At 36.8% G+C, this 17,181-nt stretch overlaps 1 protein-coding gene and 1 non-coding gene across 4 annotated transcripts in view; one reads left to right on the top strand and one right to left on the bottom strand.

Moving 5' to 3' along the window:
• LOC110062369 (uncharacterized) overlaps positions 1-17,181 on the bottom strand; it is a 35,890-nt gene that overhangs the window by 12,816 nt on the left and 5,893 nt on the right. The window contains exons 5-7 of one of the 3 annotated variants that reach the window (XR_016206284.1): positions 13,048-16,865; positions 11,245-11,468; positions 1,237-2,844 (exon numbers count right to left, since the gene is read on the bottom strand). The gene's annotated coding sequence lies outside the window, so the exon portion shown is untranslated. Of the gene's footprint in view, positions 1-1,236; positions 4,189-11,244; positions 11,469-13,047; positions 16,866-17,181 lie in introns of those variants that run through there. The other 2 variants (XM_089286087.1, XM_089286088.1) reach the window with 2 other exon arrangements.
• Positions 16,475-16,547, top strand: Trnat-ugu (transfer RNA threonine (anticodon UGU)). The gene has a single exon. It is a non-coding gene; the product is annotated as a tRNA-Thr (tRNA).

Raw genomic sequence — 17,181 nt, 5'->3', positions numbered from 1 at the left:
TTTTCAAAGTTTTCAATACATTTGGTATAAATGATTGATCTCGCTTTTGAGCAGGCATATTATATTTCACAGACTCCGTTTGAAATATATGACACAACAAATTGTAGGAATTTCCCGGTTAGTGCTTCAAATGACTTTTTAACGCCAACAGAAGGGCGAACCCTCCTAAAGAAACAATAAAAGAGGCCTGGGTATACCCACAAGGCGCTGGGTCCTAGATCTTGTCGTCCCATGATGCTTTGGTGGCTTTTTGACACAATGGAATAGACAGGCAAAAGAGAGACCTCATAAGAGGGAGGGAAGAAGGGTGGGAAGCTCATATATTTCTCACTTCATCTGCTCATATAATTTGAATTATAACTTCAGGCCACTTTGCCGCCCTAGTATAATTCTCATTATATGCAATTAACAACGAAAATGTGTTTAATTAATTGTGTCCATTTAGATGGGGTCTGATTAACTAACTGGCCAGATATCAGATGTATCTTAGTACTTACATATTGACATGCAGTCCCTTACAGTATCTATAACAAAATTCTTGATCGTGATTGGTTCTCCGCGTGCCTATTTGCCAGGTAATCAGCGCATCATCAGGTGGGTGTCCAATTACAGGTATCCAATTTGAACTTTTTTTAATTGGACAGATGTAATTGGATACCGACGTGATTCACACATCAATTGTGTACGCTTTAATGGCTTTCTTTGCAATGTTTCGTACAGTTTTCAAAACTGATGAAACGCGCTACATACGTTTTCCCTCAAAAGAAGTTGTCAAAAGACATTGTTAGTTTCGAAATTTGTTAGAGATACAATTAATTAGTAACTGGACTTAGTGTCCTACAATTCAGGGAGTAATCGTGCTTGTAATTCCAATCAGCCTTGTGCTTCGCGCTTGTCCTATTTTTAAATTACTCGCGCGATTACTCCCTGAATTGTACTCCATTCGGTCTAATTTCAATTACTTAGTACACATGGTTTGATTTTGGGCTTTGGTACCTATTCCATAATCTAATAGCAATTAAAATATTGTATAAGGCTCGCATTAGCTACTGGTCGAAAACAAGGAAATAGAAAAATGGAGTAACGTTTGGAGAACTGAGTTTGGTGTCAGAAAGAAAAAAAAATTGAAACATCATGAAGCTTACTTACAAAAGCAAGGTAACTTTGATACAAATTAATGCATGCAGGTCTTGCATAACCTAATCTTTTAGGCTAAAACCTTGAATACAGTCAAACCTGTATATAATGGTCACCACTGAGAAATGGCCAGGTGACCGCTGCACACGTTTCCTCTCTGGAAGTCAATAAATAGCATTTTTATGTAGAATAGTCACTCAATTAATGTTTTATTGACAATAACGAGTAACAGCAATGCAATAAACACGATAAAAAAGGCCACAAAATGTCCATGGTGTACTTTAAGGGAGGTGCAAGATACTTGGATCTAAGTTTCCGTGTAGGAAAAGCTTTCAAAGTAACAATATGGATTTCAAGAAGAAAAAAAATTGTTATAATTTTATGATATTTCGGAGCTTTTGGGCAGGCAGTACTCTATACTAATTTAATGTTTATTGTAATTAATTTATAAATTGTGAGTACAAATAAATGGTTGTTGTTGTTGTTGTTATTGTCAAAGCTTGATTTCATGTACTATGTCATTAACTTTACTCAGTGCGAAAGAAAGTTCGTCATGTTCATGTATTAGTAATTGTGTTTAGTACTAACATTTGTATTTTTGTGTGGCCCCAGCCTTGGTGACTGCTATTTAATGAGGGGATGAATAAAGCTTGGCATTATTCGTTAATCGTAACCCAGTTTCCTGACCGTTATATACAGGAAAAAGATAATGAAATTGTGGATTTAGGAAGTCTAACGAGTGACCGCGTCCGTTTTATACAGGTGACCGCTATATGCAGGTCAACTTAACAGTACATATAAGGGACGATTTTTGGGAAGTTGTTCAGTGACCGTTATACACAGGGTGACCGCTATATACAGCAGGGCGTATCTAATCGATAATTTTGATACTCAATAGAAATCGAACGTAATCGATCGTAATCGATACTAATCAATCGATTAATATTGGAAATCGATAGAAATCGATCACTCGCGTCTTTGTGACTATCGATTTTGATCAATTTCTGTAATTAGCTATCAATTGTATCAATTTGTTCAACAATGATCGAAAAGAAAATGGAGGAAGACTCTCTTTCATAAAGTTCTCAGTTTTACGCTAGAATGAGTCAAAACTCACCCGAGCAAATACACAGTAGTCCAAACTGAACTGATAAGCATTCCCTTTACACAGCTTTATGTAAGATTGATTATAGAATTTTAAGTAAATTTTGAAACTGAAAAGGATTAAAACATGAACAACGCAACTGTTACGAAACTATCGTTTCCGCCTTCACAATTAGAGTCATACTTGTTGTTACGATATCTCGAGTCCTCTTCCTCGTTCTCTTCAATTCGGTTAGTAAGCCATTCCACAACTGTAATCCTCTAAACGTTTTTGAGAATTTACCATAATTTGTTCTTTTATAGTGTATTTATTGGCAGATATTAAAGATGTTGTTTGAATAAGGTTATCGTTTTTGTGGTCAGCGGCTTACAAATGTAAACAAGCCCTCCGCGATCATTAAGTCGAAGGTTATTGGTCCCGATATCTGGGAGTACAGGCTTTAAACAAGCTACTCTTTGAGAGGCGTATTATTGTCGTTGTACCTTGAGTTTGTTGAAAAGCAATGGTCCAGTACTTTCTTCCATCGAAACCTCATGTTCAATTTCCCCCTGCCTTTCCTGCTGCATTTTTCCACCAGAAATTATAATACATCAGGCCGAGAGCTAAAAAAACAAGCAAATTCAAGAGTTGTAAACGAGCAACGCCATGTCTGAACTGAAGCGAGAAACAAAATTTGCGTCATATAAAGAGGAACAAAGTGTGCCTATTTTCCTTTCCTTGAGGCAAACCGCTGACAAATAAGACTGACCACGCATCCACGCGGGGCTCTCTGGGTAGAAGAAACGCTGAAGGATTTTGCTCGCGGGAGATTTAAAAAAACACGTGTTGAGGTCAGTTCTATTTATCGTACTTTTTACCAAATTTGTTGCTAATATTTAGTTTACGGTAAACTGAAGGTAACTTTGATATATCTGTTTAACACTGTAGCTGCTGTCGTCTACTGCAAGGTTAGTTTGACATGACACAGCTTTGCAACGCTCGTTTTGGGAAAACCAATGAAAAACAAATGAATGCAACGATAAGGTAAGCTCAAATGTTTTAACTGTGTAAGTGGAAACCTGTTACTTGTCTTAAATGGAGTACTTCATTCCTTTTGGAAATGAGGTTCCCGTGGTCAACTGTTGACCAGCTGGTTGTTGTTTACCAGTTGTTCCTTGGGTACAAGTGCGTACCAAAATTTCCGAAATTTTCGAAACGGGGACAAATGGTATGGAAATTTCCAGGGAAAGGCCCCAGAAAATCCGGAAATTGTTGAATTCCCGAAAAGCGAACCATTCAACTGAAAATTCAGAAAATCAAATGGAACGGAAATTTCCAGCAAAATATGTTCGACAATTTGGGTATACCTCAAGAGGTCGGAAATTATGCAAATTCGCAATTTTCTATTCACCGCTAGTTCTTTTGGCCTCAATCACAGCGAGTTTGACATCTCACGCAAGGATGACGGTGACGCGTATTCGAAAATGGAAATACTTTAGAATCTTTCCACTTATATGTCGAGAAATACTAGCTACAGTTAAATTCGTGAAGAAAGCAAGTGATAAAAATAATGTCCCCATGGTGAAGTTGTTTGTTTTGCATAGGTTGGCTAGGAAATGTACAAAGATTTATAACGCGTGCAGAACCATTGTGCGACTAATTAAACCCTTTGTTTTGCGACTTTTTCGCTGCCGTTGGTCTATAAAAAGCCACGATGTCGACATATCAGTGTTTTGTTTACTTCTATATTTGTGATTTTAACCTCGAAGTCATTGAAAAAATCCAAGCGAACAAAACTGTGTACCATTCGCCCGTGGAAATTTCCGATAATTCACACCGGAATTTTTGGTCGAATGGAAAGCGCCCCTAGCGTTGAATTTTCTTGAGAAGTTCATGAATGCTAGTTAGACCACAGGCAACATTTAAACAATATTTATATTAAACAATACGGTGACGCGTATTTGAAAATGGAAATACTTTAGAATCTTTCCACTTATATGTCGAGAAATACTAGCTACAGTTAAATTCGTGAAGAAAGCAAGTGATAAAAATAATGTCCCCATGGTGAAGTTGTTTGTTTTGCATAGGTTGGCTAGGAAATGTACAAAGATTTATAACGCGTGCAGAACCATTGTGCGACTAATTAAACCCTTTGTTTTGCGACTTTTTCGCTGCCGTTGGTCTATAAAAAGCCACGATGTCGACATATCAGTGTTTTGTTTACTTCTATATTTGTGATTTTAACCTCGAAGTCATTGAAAAAATCCAAGCGAACAAAACTGTGTACCATTCGCCCGTGGAAATTTCCGATAATTCACACCGGAATTTTTGGTCGAATGGAAAGCGCCCCTAGCGTTGAATTTTCTTGAGAAGTTCATGAATGCTAGTTAGACCACAGGCAACATTTAAACAATATTTATATTAAACAATACGGTGACGCGTATTTGAAAATGGAAATACTTTAGAATCTTTCCACTTATATGTCGAGAAATACTAGCTACAGTTAAATTCGTGAAGAAAGCAAGTGATAAAAATAATGTCCCCATGGTGAAGTTGTTTGTTTTGCATAGGTTGGCTAGGAAATGTACAAAGATTTATAACGCGTGCAGAACCATTGTGCGACTAATTAAACCCTTTGTTTTGCGACTTTTTCGCTGCCGTTGGTCTATAAAAAGCCACGATGTCGACATATCAGTGTTTTGTTTACTTCTATATTTGTGATTTTAACCTCGAAGTCATTGAAAAAATCCAAGCGAACAAAACTGTGTACCATTCGCCCGTGGAAATTTCCGATAATTCACACCGGAATTTTTGGTCGAATGGAAAGCGCCCTTAGCCTTGAATTTTCTTGAGAAGTTCATGAATGCTAGTTAGACCATAGGCAACATTTAAACAATATTTTGTCACTGCAGTATAACTTAGGAAGCAAGGTAGACATGGAGAAGTTGAGAAGAACTTATTTTTTATTTCTTTTGATTTTGGGGGTACAGTGTACCAGATTCATTATAACAACAAGTGACTATTATTTGAATTATCAAAGCATCCAACCTCAACAAGGTTTTCGGGTATTTTGTATTTTGCAACTCCCCACTTCCCACCAACACAGACCAATGTTATCCTGATTAAAACTAAATTGCTGAATTGTCCAGGCCTAAAAAATCTCAAACAAAAACATCTGTAGACAGACGTCTGTATGAACAATGTGGATACAATCTAAGTGGCAGCTTAATTTAACCCAACTAGTTTATGTAGTTGGTTGATGCTAGCAGCTGGCAGTGGATAAGCCTAGTTTTAAGGACTTGCTGGTGACTGATGTTTTTCCATCTTGACTAACAGTAACATTTGTCTGGTTCACTTATGCTGAAGCACTTCAGTTTCTGCCCCACACAGGACATTGACAGTTTAAAAGACTTTATAGATCGAGAATGAAATGAAAGAAAAAAAAAAAAAAAACACTTGGATGAGTGAATAGACCCAGTGGAGTTTGTTTGTTTTTTTGTCCCATTTCAGATCATACTATTGCTCTGGAGACTGATGTTTTTAGATCCCATGGATGCAAAAATTAATTGTAAGCAAATGTCGTACATATTCAGGAGTTTCCAAGCAGCTTTGTCAGCCATACCTAACATTGTCAATCAAAATTTTGCAGTCTTCCATTAATTGGGTGGATTTAAGCTTTAGATAGCTGCATTGATAAACAGAGAAAATCTCCCAGCCAGTAAAACTTGCATGAAAGATTTTCAATTCAGATTTCATACATTTATGATGTGATCTTTTTGTCATTGTAAGTAAAGCTAGAAAATAGGTCTATCCACATGTTACTTGGAAGTTAGTGTTGTAAAAAGGAAAATTAAGCCATTGTCTTTATTTTGATGATTATGTTTAATCAACCTTGTTGTCTTTACTTCCAATGGCAGGACTGCACGAGCTTCACTATTAGATTAAAGAGAGTGAAAGTTAGCAGAAAACAAAGTAGAGTGCAGCTGTTTTCCCACCTAAAGCATAGCATCAAGTAAGTGTGGGAAGGTCAATCCAACTGTTCAGTTTCCATTGTCTAATGACTGACACTGGTGCTATTCTAAACAAATGCTAGCCAATTCTCTACAAGGAAAATATTTATGTTTGCTATCTACAAGTACTGGTATGATAGATACTTTGCTCTTAATTTTTAAGTCTGTTATTTATCAGTGTGATTACCTAACACGGTGGGTTTAATATGAGATAGACCTCTTTTAATAGCTATAATTGCATCACAAGGAGGTCATTTAACTTTCCTAACCTGTAATGTCATACTAACCACAATTGTGCAGGACTCCAAAGAAAAAATATATTTTTCAGTCAAAATATTTTGTCAGTGTTTTTTTACAACATGCAGAAAAGGAATAAGCCTGCTTTTTGACCTGTTTGTTCCTGCCTTGAAAGTCAAAGAGGATGTGCGACTGTTTTACTATATTATATTAGTGATGAACTACATAATTGTACAGAGCTGGTCTGTTAATGTTGTTTAATTACATTTTAATACTCCCACATAAACGAAAGGTGTCGTCAGTCTTAAAACTTTGTTCTCAGACAATACCTACATGTGGTTGAACATGCCTGAATGAAACTCAAACTTCAGTTTCAAGTCAAGTATCCATCATGCCTCAATAGAAAGCAGATGATTTGTTTTGCCAGTTCTTGATTTCTTTTGCAAAATTCCTAGTTGTGTTCCTCTATTTTGTTGTAGTTTCTGGCATTTGGGTGGATTTGCAAAACATTCTACCCTGCATTTGAGTGTGTTTTTGCTCTCCATTGTTCAATGACTTAGGGATATTGCATTATCTAATACTATTGTTCACACTATTACATGTGCGGCGTGTTTTGGATGCAGAAATGAAAGTAGCAACGTGAATGGGTGTGACTTTGAAAACAAAAGGAGACACATTGTAAAAGCTTACTACTGAGTAATAAATATTCATTGATTTTGTGCAAGTTGTCATTGTGCATATTTTAGTGGTATATACCACTCTCACTGGAAAGTGGTATACTGTTTTTCATTGGGTATCCAAACACATGCACGTGATGTGGTATACATCTTGTGGTTGGTAGTTGACCTTATGAATTATTAATGAGTTTGAGAAAGTGTGGTCAACAACAGTAAGTTGAGTAAACTTGAATAATTGCAAATGTTTCCACCCTACTTTACATGAAAGCAGGCAAGAAAACATGCAAATAAATCCTCTTCATCTCTTGAACGACAATTACTTCCAAATCGACTTGCAAGAAAATACGCACTCCTGATTGGTGAATTATTCAGGCTTCCGTGGGAGAACCTGAGTCTAAACATAGGCACGGAAGGCATGCAAGAGTTATTTTTTTGTGAACTATAAGTCTCGGAGATAGCAGCATTCACGGAACTGTTTACAGTAATGATTTGGTTGATTTGACAAGTTTTTTGGTTGCAATGTACAGCAAGAAAGAAACTGGGAGTTTATGATGGACATACAATGTTACATCGGTAATGGTAAGATAACTAAACAGTAAGCCATAAAATGTTTGACTGAAGAAACTACAGTAATCTGACACGTCTCCAGATTAATGTAGATACCATCTTATTTTCTAACAGGCAATTTTATTCGTTCTTTGATACAACCCACACTGTAATTGGTCGGACAATCGCACATGCATAACTCCCTCACTCACCGATCACGTAGCCCTTCCCACTGGCGGGGGGACTCCCTTATATAGGCTATATAGGTCTGTGCGGCCCCGAAGGGTATGGTTTTTCAGCCATTTTGGTCATAAACAGGGTGTTGATTTTAGCTGATTTTGGCCATTTTGGTCATAAATAGGGTATGGTTTTTGCACTCTAACCTTGATATGGGTATGCTTTAAGAAGAAGCCACCTCTTCATCATTATCGAAAAGAAAATCAACAAAAGCCCTTCACAAATTTATATGTTTACGGTAATTTAACGTTGGTTTGAACTAGGGAGCTAATTATAACGTAGGTCTGAAACAGGGTTTTGATTTGAGGGTCAGGTCGTAAATAGGGTTTCGAATTTTTGGTCAGGTCATAAATAGGGTAAGGAATATCGCAGATTTTGGTCATAAATACGGTAAGGGTTTTGGGAAGCGGGCCACACACCCCCGACCAATTTTTCTGGGAGTACCCCCTCGGGAGCCCTTCCAGCCCCCAAGAGGAATTTTTGCTAAAAAATACTCAAGAAAGAGGACTTTTCGCATTTTATACGAGTCGTAAGTTTACCCTTTTTACACACCACTACTTCGCCGAAAATTGAAAGAGAGAGAAAAAAAACCACCCTGGCACGTTGAAAGTCTGATTTAATTAAATTGCACTTTAACTTGGTGCCACACAGTTTTCAAAGAACATTTGAACAGTTTTCACACTTTTTAGCTTAAAAAAATATCGGACTGAAAAGAATGTCATAAAATGCCCATCAAATAAAAATATTAAACTGCTACTGCAGAGACGTAAAAACCGTCCAGAAATGAAAGCTTCTCTTTTGTTTAATATCCTGGGAACAATAGCCGATAACTTGTAAGCTCTAATTGAATTTACTCCCAAATGAAAAACAAAAGTGTCGAGTTACCATTTGTAACTAAAAGTAGCAAACATCTCGTGGGAACAAGTGGTGACGATTTGTCAGCTCTAATTGAATTTACCACCTTGTGAAAAACAAGAGTGTCAAATTACCCATTGTAACTAAAAAATAAAAATATCTCGTTATATTTGCATGCAATAAGAACAAAGGAATCGTTACCTGCACTTACTATTGTAAACGTTAGAACTGCTTGAAATCTAAATAGTCTCGTCTCCTCTAAAACATGTCCTAAGAACTAGAACCGACGATTTGTGACCTCTAATTGAATTAACTCCTTGTGAAAAACAAAAGTATCAAGTTACCCTTTGTAATTAAAAATAAAAATATCTCGTGCCATTTGCCTACTACTAACTCATGAACTGCTTCAAAACTCAAAACTCATCTCGTTCATAACTAGCCACCATTGCACTGAAAATTATGCACTCTAAAACAACCCAATGTACGTATGTAACTGTCACACTCCCCTCCAAACTGGACTAAAAATCACAAACCGGCAACATACACGTCACTCTTTATTTTTCAATTACCAAAGTCCTTATGTTTATACATACCTTGTGTTTCTCACGTACCATTTCCCTTTACAACAAGAAATTTGATTGGCTGTTCATAGTAGATCCAATCTGATTGGTGTGACACACATACATCTCTCACTCACTCACCCATTGACCCGTCCATAACATACCCTACGCACCGACTAAGGGGTATTTTTTTACAAAAAAAATAACTAAAAAATGCAAGCCGTTTGTTGTTGTCGTCGTCGTATTTGGTCACCAAATGGGGGTTCATGGTCCCAAGTGTTCCTAGCGTAGCGCGAGGAAACTGGGGATGAGAATGCCTAAGGTCTCAATCTTCCTGTGAATGGTGTGATTTGTGATGAAAGTTTGGGAAAGACCCGATGAAGATGTCAATTGTTTTCGCAATGGGTTGGCCCAGGACTTAAATTGCTTGACAGTCTCCCAGATAAACAAAGTACATACTCATTCTCACAAGATAACAGAGGAGCCATTTAAGAGTTCAAACTACAAAAACACAGACAGAAAACAAATCATGATGCTGAGACGAACAACTCAGATGTTGAAAAATCAAAGAATCGTCGTAAGCAGAACTTGGAAGATGAGGCAAATAACATGCAATTAGTTAAAGATGATACTCAAACAAGCAACTTGAATATTAACTATCTAAGGGTAACTCTTTGTCTTAAAAAGAATCCTGATTCTTTTATTTGTTTTTACCCGGCAGCCGGGAAGTGTGCACAAAAAGCTGGAGACCTGGTAGTCTGAAATTCCATGGAATAATTCATTTAATTCTCAGAATACGGTAGAATAATAGATCTGCCATAATTCAGTAGGTGTTGGTATCAACAATGTCACGCAACCTGTAGCGGACTTTCGTCATGTGGTCAATTACAGTTCGGAAATCCATTGGTATTTCTACAGAGAGATCAAGCATTCTCAGCAGGTTCGAGTGAACATTTCGGTGGAAAAGCTGAAAGAATTTCTGACTGCTGAGTATATATAGTTTTTTTGAAGAACCCTCCCTGTGAGTCACACAAAGTTCATCGGAAAACTTGCAAACTCAAATCATTCAATAACATGATCGCATGGTGCCTATGACCAAAGATTAAAATACTCAAATACTCTTGGGAGGTTTCAAATAATAATGATAATCATCTTTGTGGAAATTGATTATCTATGAATTTTTGACCACAAGGTAGCTAGTATTTTGAACAACCTTGCCTGTGAGTCAAGACTTTTGTAGTATGGCCGGGAAAATTCGTCCACTACAAAACCAAACCATTATTTAGTCTGTTGGCATTTCTGAAAAAAATATTATTTTCATTGTGGACAAAATGTCAAAACATTGAGATGTTATAGTTTGTCCAAGCTCAAAAATTTCCTCGGGTCTTTTTCCAGTACTGTTATGGCTGCATTTGCATCTATCATCATGTCTACTTAATTGCTATTGTTGGACACCTATTACTATCAGAGCTCCACGTTACGACTGCTGGAGTTGCCAATGTGACCAAAATTTTTTTCACTGGTGACTAACTTTCCATGCTTTTCACTGAATTATATACTTTTGCTGGCAACTAACTCTGAAAACTTAGGGGCCAGCTGACCCCAACGTTTTTTCCTGAAACTCGAGCCCTGACTATGGAATTGACATACTTGAGCCCGAGTATTAAGTCCACTGAACATAAAGGGCCAACCCACACACAACTGCTCTCATGAGACTTTGATAGCTCAGTTGGGAAAGCATTGCACCCATATTGCAAAGGACGTGTGTTTGAATCCCGTTCAAGCCTGAAAATTTTTTCAGCTCTTTTTTCCAGTAGTGTTATGGCTGCATTTGCATCTATCATCATGTCTGCATTTAATTGCTACTGTTACACATCTATTACATATATAAAACATTTTACCAAGTTAGTTTTGGAATGTCCCCACTGTGGACTTTTCAGCAACAGTTAGGCATGTGTCTTGCTTCTTGCAAAAGACAGGTTCTGGGAAGTACCACAGTTCTTGATGTGAACCTCTTTGTGTTGTTTTGGACATCTTCAAATGATGGTTAGCGCTGTTTGGGGTTGAGTGAACCCAAACATTGTAAGCAATGTTTGGTTCATGCTAAAGGTTGCATTTCCTGTAACTGAACAGATAATTGATAATATGATTAGACAAAAAATTGTGAAAATGAAAATAAGACCAAGCCATTTTGGGAATGATAGGAAAACAATAGATATATTGTTGTCTTATCAGTTTTAATGAAAGTCATGTTTTGTGTGAAATGAGATGACAAAGCTAATTGGTGTATGGGTGTAGTAGTCTGTGAGTGGGCACATGATATCAACACCAGAACAAAATCTGGACATTATCGTTCAATATAAATTGTTCTATAATAATAACTGAGAAAATTGACTGGATGAATACTGCCGGAATAAGCATCAACTGCGTTTAAGCTAATACAACATTATCTTTTAGGTATAAAATTGTACAACATGTCAACTTCATTGCATTGCTGCACCCTGGAGTGAACGATCCAGAAACCAGAACAGTCTACCAAGAAACACTCAAACTACATTGAAAGGTAATTGATTATAAATTTACTGCAATTCTACTGATCCTATTGGCTCCTGAAGTTTCTAGTGTTACATTATACAAGTGATGGCATAGAGGATGCTGGTATCCATGCATACGGCATGCACAAAAATGTTTCCCGGTAAAATCAACTACTGGATGTCACATCTAAAGATTTTTTTTAACCGACTTAACTCATGTAGATGTTGATGCATTCCAGTTGAAGGCCAATTTTAATCAAAAGATATTACAAGAAAGACCCCAGGAAAGAGACAAATTCAGAGACACTGATAAATTTAAAGAGCAAAGTACTGATAAAAAAAAAAGATAATCCTAAGGGTTATAACATGTGTTACCCCAACAGCCTTAAAACGTTCCTGAATAGCTAAGCAGCATACGATATGTTAACTATATTAATTTTATACACAGCATTTTGATTAGTCTATTTGTTGAAACCATGTAAGCACTTTGTGCAACACCGAAGGCAAATAACATTGCTACATTCATTCTTGTGGCATTGTTTGAAATTGATGCATCCCTACCAGAACACAAGAAAAACTAAGGTTTGATCCATTTGTAACGGGAAACACTAATTTGGGATGGTGAATCATTCAATCGCTTTGCTTTTTACCCCTTGCCCATGTAAAAGGGTTGCTGCATGTCAGGAAACGGTCAGGAAAATAGTTCTTTGGGGGCAGAGGATTTTATTTTGATAACTTGGGGAAAAGTGGCATTTTGAAGAAGAGTCATGGAAACTGAGATAACTTAAACACAACTGATTAAATACCAGTTAAGGCTGGTGAAAAAAATAAAACGAACAACAACACGTTGGGTCTCTCTGATCTCAAGTTTGTTGAAAACTGAAGTCGGACTGATAGCCTTAATGAATGGGTAGAAGGACGGCTGTGAGGTAAAGCTAAGAGGCGCCTACTATCTGACATTTTTTACCTATGTATTTATTTGGTCAGGGAAGTTAAATTTTTGTGAGGAAAAGCACATGATGATGATGTCAGTGGCATTCATGTGTAGGTACAATATAGCTGTGGTGGGCAATACAAATGCATTGCCATAAGCTAATTTTGCAAGATGGTTTCTACATAGTAGAACAGTAATATTTAGATTAAGCCAAGCTCCTGATTAAAATAACTTACCCTGGCTTGAGCGTGCAATCCAATCAAAAACCAGTGCAATGGCAAAAACAGGTTGAATTAGTTATCTGTGGCAGGAAAACTTTGCGCTATTAAAGATGGCTGCCATGATTTAGGTACAACACATTTAAAGGATCCTGGGAAAAGCGTCCCAGGTGGAGGAATTTGCGGGAAACGGGCGGGAAGAAATCGCGCCTAGTCCTCGAAGGGTACGACGGCCATTCAAGGTGATGGTGAATCAGCCGGGCACGATGAGGAATGATGATGGTAAATCAATTTCTTCACCGAGTGATTAATTAAAATTTTTATTAGCGTTGTTTCCCATTTGCTCTTTGCATTGCTGTCAAGAGTACAGAATATATGTCCGCAGAATTGAATAGGTTTTCGCACGAACGTCTTTCTTTAGAGAGCCTAATTTTATAAATAGCACAGTTCCTGAAGGTTTGACTGTATGCCACCGCCGAAAAAGAAGTTATTGAAAATCCAAAAACTGATCTATACGTATTAATGTTCGAATGATTCAAACGGTGACAAAAATTTTTAGACGAGAAACGGGCAGGAAAATTTAAGAGAACTGAATTGAAACGTTGCGTTACGCATAATTTATGCGCCCAGTTATGGATTACCGTAAATACCGGGTGTAAATAAACATGGATGGACATGGTGAAATGACATGAACACATAATTGGTGAATAAAGGAAGGCTGGGAAAAAAGGAATGAGAAAAGTAAGTAGGAACCCAGGTAACAGAGCTTATCACAGGTGGCCCACACGTTGAATACGATTTATAATACGTGACAATAGACTGTTAGCGATTGCGTTACAATTTTAGCCGTATATAAGACCATGTATGAGAATGCTTCGAAAATTGGACTTATGCTACGTGTAGAAAATAACTTAAATAAAAGTAGCTTATCTTATGTGCTACTCTCCACAGCTGGAGGCGATTTTGTCACAAAGGCACGGTCTGGTAGAAATTGCATGTTACTGTTTACATTTTTGCTTGTGGCTTGAAAATTCTACTTTATTATTTTACAGTGAACTGAAGAGACAGAGTTTATTTAATCAGAATATATTTGACTTTTTGTGCACTGCGTCAGCATATGTAATATATGTATCATTGCCTGTGATTATAGTGCAGTAATTGTGCACTCTTTCATTTCTGGTCAATGGGGTGAAAATGGCTCTTGTGTAATTTGGAATACAGTAAAAACCTGTATATAAGAACCTAGAATTTTGGCGGTCAGGCTGAACAGGTTCTTATATTTTTGAACACACAGGCCTTACATCCAATGGTTACAAATCATTTTAATTTTTCCGAGACAATTAATATTGTTTTTGCATAGTTACAAAATTCCACTATAATAGCTAGTTAGTTCACAAATGTGAGAAAGATATTGCTCAATTTGATGACCAAACCTAAAAAGCACTCCAACTAGGATATGCATATCCCAAAAGGGTGGTCCTTGATATATTATGTGCAGAAGACATTTACCTAAATGATGAGGGCATAATGGTTAGTCACAAGGAATGATTGCTCACTAGAGTAACACACTACATGCACTTAATTATACATCTTTCAATAACTAAAAGTATGTCATAATGTTTCAGAAAACAGTACTAAGAAAACAAGTGCGCTGATTGGTTAAAAATCGTATTTCTATACCTCGATGGAAACACAGAATTAGCAGCCTGTGGTTTATGTTCCCACAGCATTTCTTGTTCTCCCAAACTTCCACTTGTGTTTCTATAACTCGATAGAACACGGTACATGTCTTCTATTTCTTAAATATTAAAAGTTGACACTAGGCAGCCATACCACACCAAAGTTTTAAAATGGTCACTTCTCTTTAAAATGAATATCCTGGTCTGTCCTTGGAGAGAATAGGGCATCAAACAATAATTTCACTGAGAAATTTTGAAGCAGTAAAACAGTGATTATTATGCTCATACTCAAGGCCCATTTACACTACAGTTCATTCTTAGTATGAGACAAATATTTAAAAAAAGACAGCTATTGAAACATGCTACCCCACCACTTTATCTGTATTACAGGGCTGAAAATTGATTTTTGGGTCTAGTTTAGCCTAAGAATAACATTTTTCAAAGAAAACTAAAACAATACTGTAATCCAAAGTTTCTATACTGACTGTGGACTTGTTTCACATGGCATTGTCCCTGTTTAATGCTAAGTTGATAGACTCTGGACCGAATAGTTACCATAACAATGAGAAAAAGTTTTAAGACTTTCACAGTATTTGAAAAAAAAACCTGAGTTTACTATTATTTAAAGTTTATCTTGGGTCTTAAATGTCTTGACAAATTGGGCTGTCCTTTCGGAAAACATTAATAATCAGTCAGTAATTATGGACAACCACAGAAGTGATTATTTTGAACCAGTCATTGTATCAAAATGAGATAGGCACATAACATGAGACATGCAATAGACAAAACAGATGACCGCAAACAAATAGCTGTACATTAATTACAGAAACAAAACCACAAAAAGCAATCTTTAATCAAAATATATTATTGACGTTATATTACAGCCTAAAACTGGCAGACAAGAAATGCAGAATTAAACAATCATACGCTAAAATTAGAACATTTTGGAGAAAAGTTTTCCAAAACATAAAAGAAAATAATTGATATTTAGAAATAACAGAAAATTCAACAAGCATACTCAAAGCTACAACATTGTAGAGACAGCACATAAAGATGGACTGTCTCCTTTCATTCCAATTCCACAGCTCCTGGTTATAACACCAGTTTTTAATATCCACCAGGAAATCAATTGTGCATACTATGATCTCTGTTGAGAACAACAATTGCAGAGTAACATTGAACTATGCCTAGGTAAATGATGCAATATAAGTTACAAGGAGGCTATTGACCTTGAATTTAACAAATTGAATGTGGTTCACCATGGTCTGTACTCTTATCAACAACGATACGTATCATCACAGTGTAAAAAATGTTCAGGCTTTGAACAGGCTTCAAACCTACGACAAATGTTTTCAGGTCTTTTTTCCGGGAGTGTTATGGCTGAATTTGTATCTATCATCATGTCTAGATTTAATTGCTACTGTTGGACATCTATTACTATGGAATTTACATACTTGAGCCGAGTTTTACGTCCAGTAAACATAAAGGGCTAACCCACACATGACCACTCTCATGTGGTTTTGAAAGCTGTGTTGGGAGAGCATTGCACCGGTATTGCAACCGTCGTGGGTTTAAATCCCATTGAAAGCCTGACAATTTTTTCAGGTCTTTTTTCCAGTAGTGTTATGGCTACATTCACATCTATTATCATCTCTACATTTAGTTGCTACTGTTGGACATCTATTTCTATGGAAGTTACATACTTGAGCTGAGTATTACTTCCACTGAACATAAAACGGCAACCCACACATGACCGCTCTCATGTGGCTTTGATAGCTCAGTTGGGAGAGCATTGCACCTGTATTGCAAAGGTCGTGGGTTCAAATCCTGTTCAAAGCCTGAAAATTTTTTCAGCTCTTTCTTCCAGTAGTGATATGGCTGCATTTGCATCTATCATCATGTCTACATTTAATGGCCACTGTTGGACATCTATTACATAGTATGAAACATTTTACACGTTCATTTTGGAATGTTCTCACTGTGGACTTTTCAGCAACAGTTAGGCACGTGTCTCACATCTTGCAAAAGACAGGTTCTTGGAAGTACCACAAAATTCTTGACGTGAACCCCTTTGTGTTTTGTTTGGACATCTTCAATGATGGTTAGTGCTATTTGGAAGCGATGTTTGGTTCATCCTAAAGTTGGCATTTCCTGTAACTGAACAGATAATTGATAATATGGTTAGACAAAAAATTGTGAAAATGAAAATAAGATCAAGCCATTTTGGGAATGAAAGGAAAAACAATAGATATATTGTTGTCTTATCAGTTTTAATGAAAGTCATGTTTTGTGTGAAATGAGATGACGAAGCTAATTGGTGCACGGGTGTAGTAGTCTGTGAGTGGGCACATGATATCAACACCAGAACAAAAACCTGGACATTATTGTTCAATTGAAATTGTTCTATAATAATTATTCAGATTTTTAAGACATGTTGAAAGTTGGACGTATATCCTACTTTTAATTACTTCCT

The sequence above is a fragment of the Orbicella faveolata genome, unplaced genomic scaffold (assembly GCF_042242905.1).
Source record: "Orbicella faveolata isolate gen_17 unplaced genomic scaffold, um_ofav_v1 contig_14, whole genome shotgun sequence".
Lineage (NCBI taxonomy): Eukaryota > Metazoa > Cnidaria > Anthozoa > Scleractinia > Merulinidae > Orbicella > Orbicella faveolata.
This window is presented reverse-complemented; position numbering and strand designations above follow the sequence as displayed.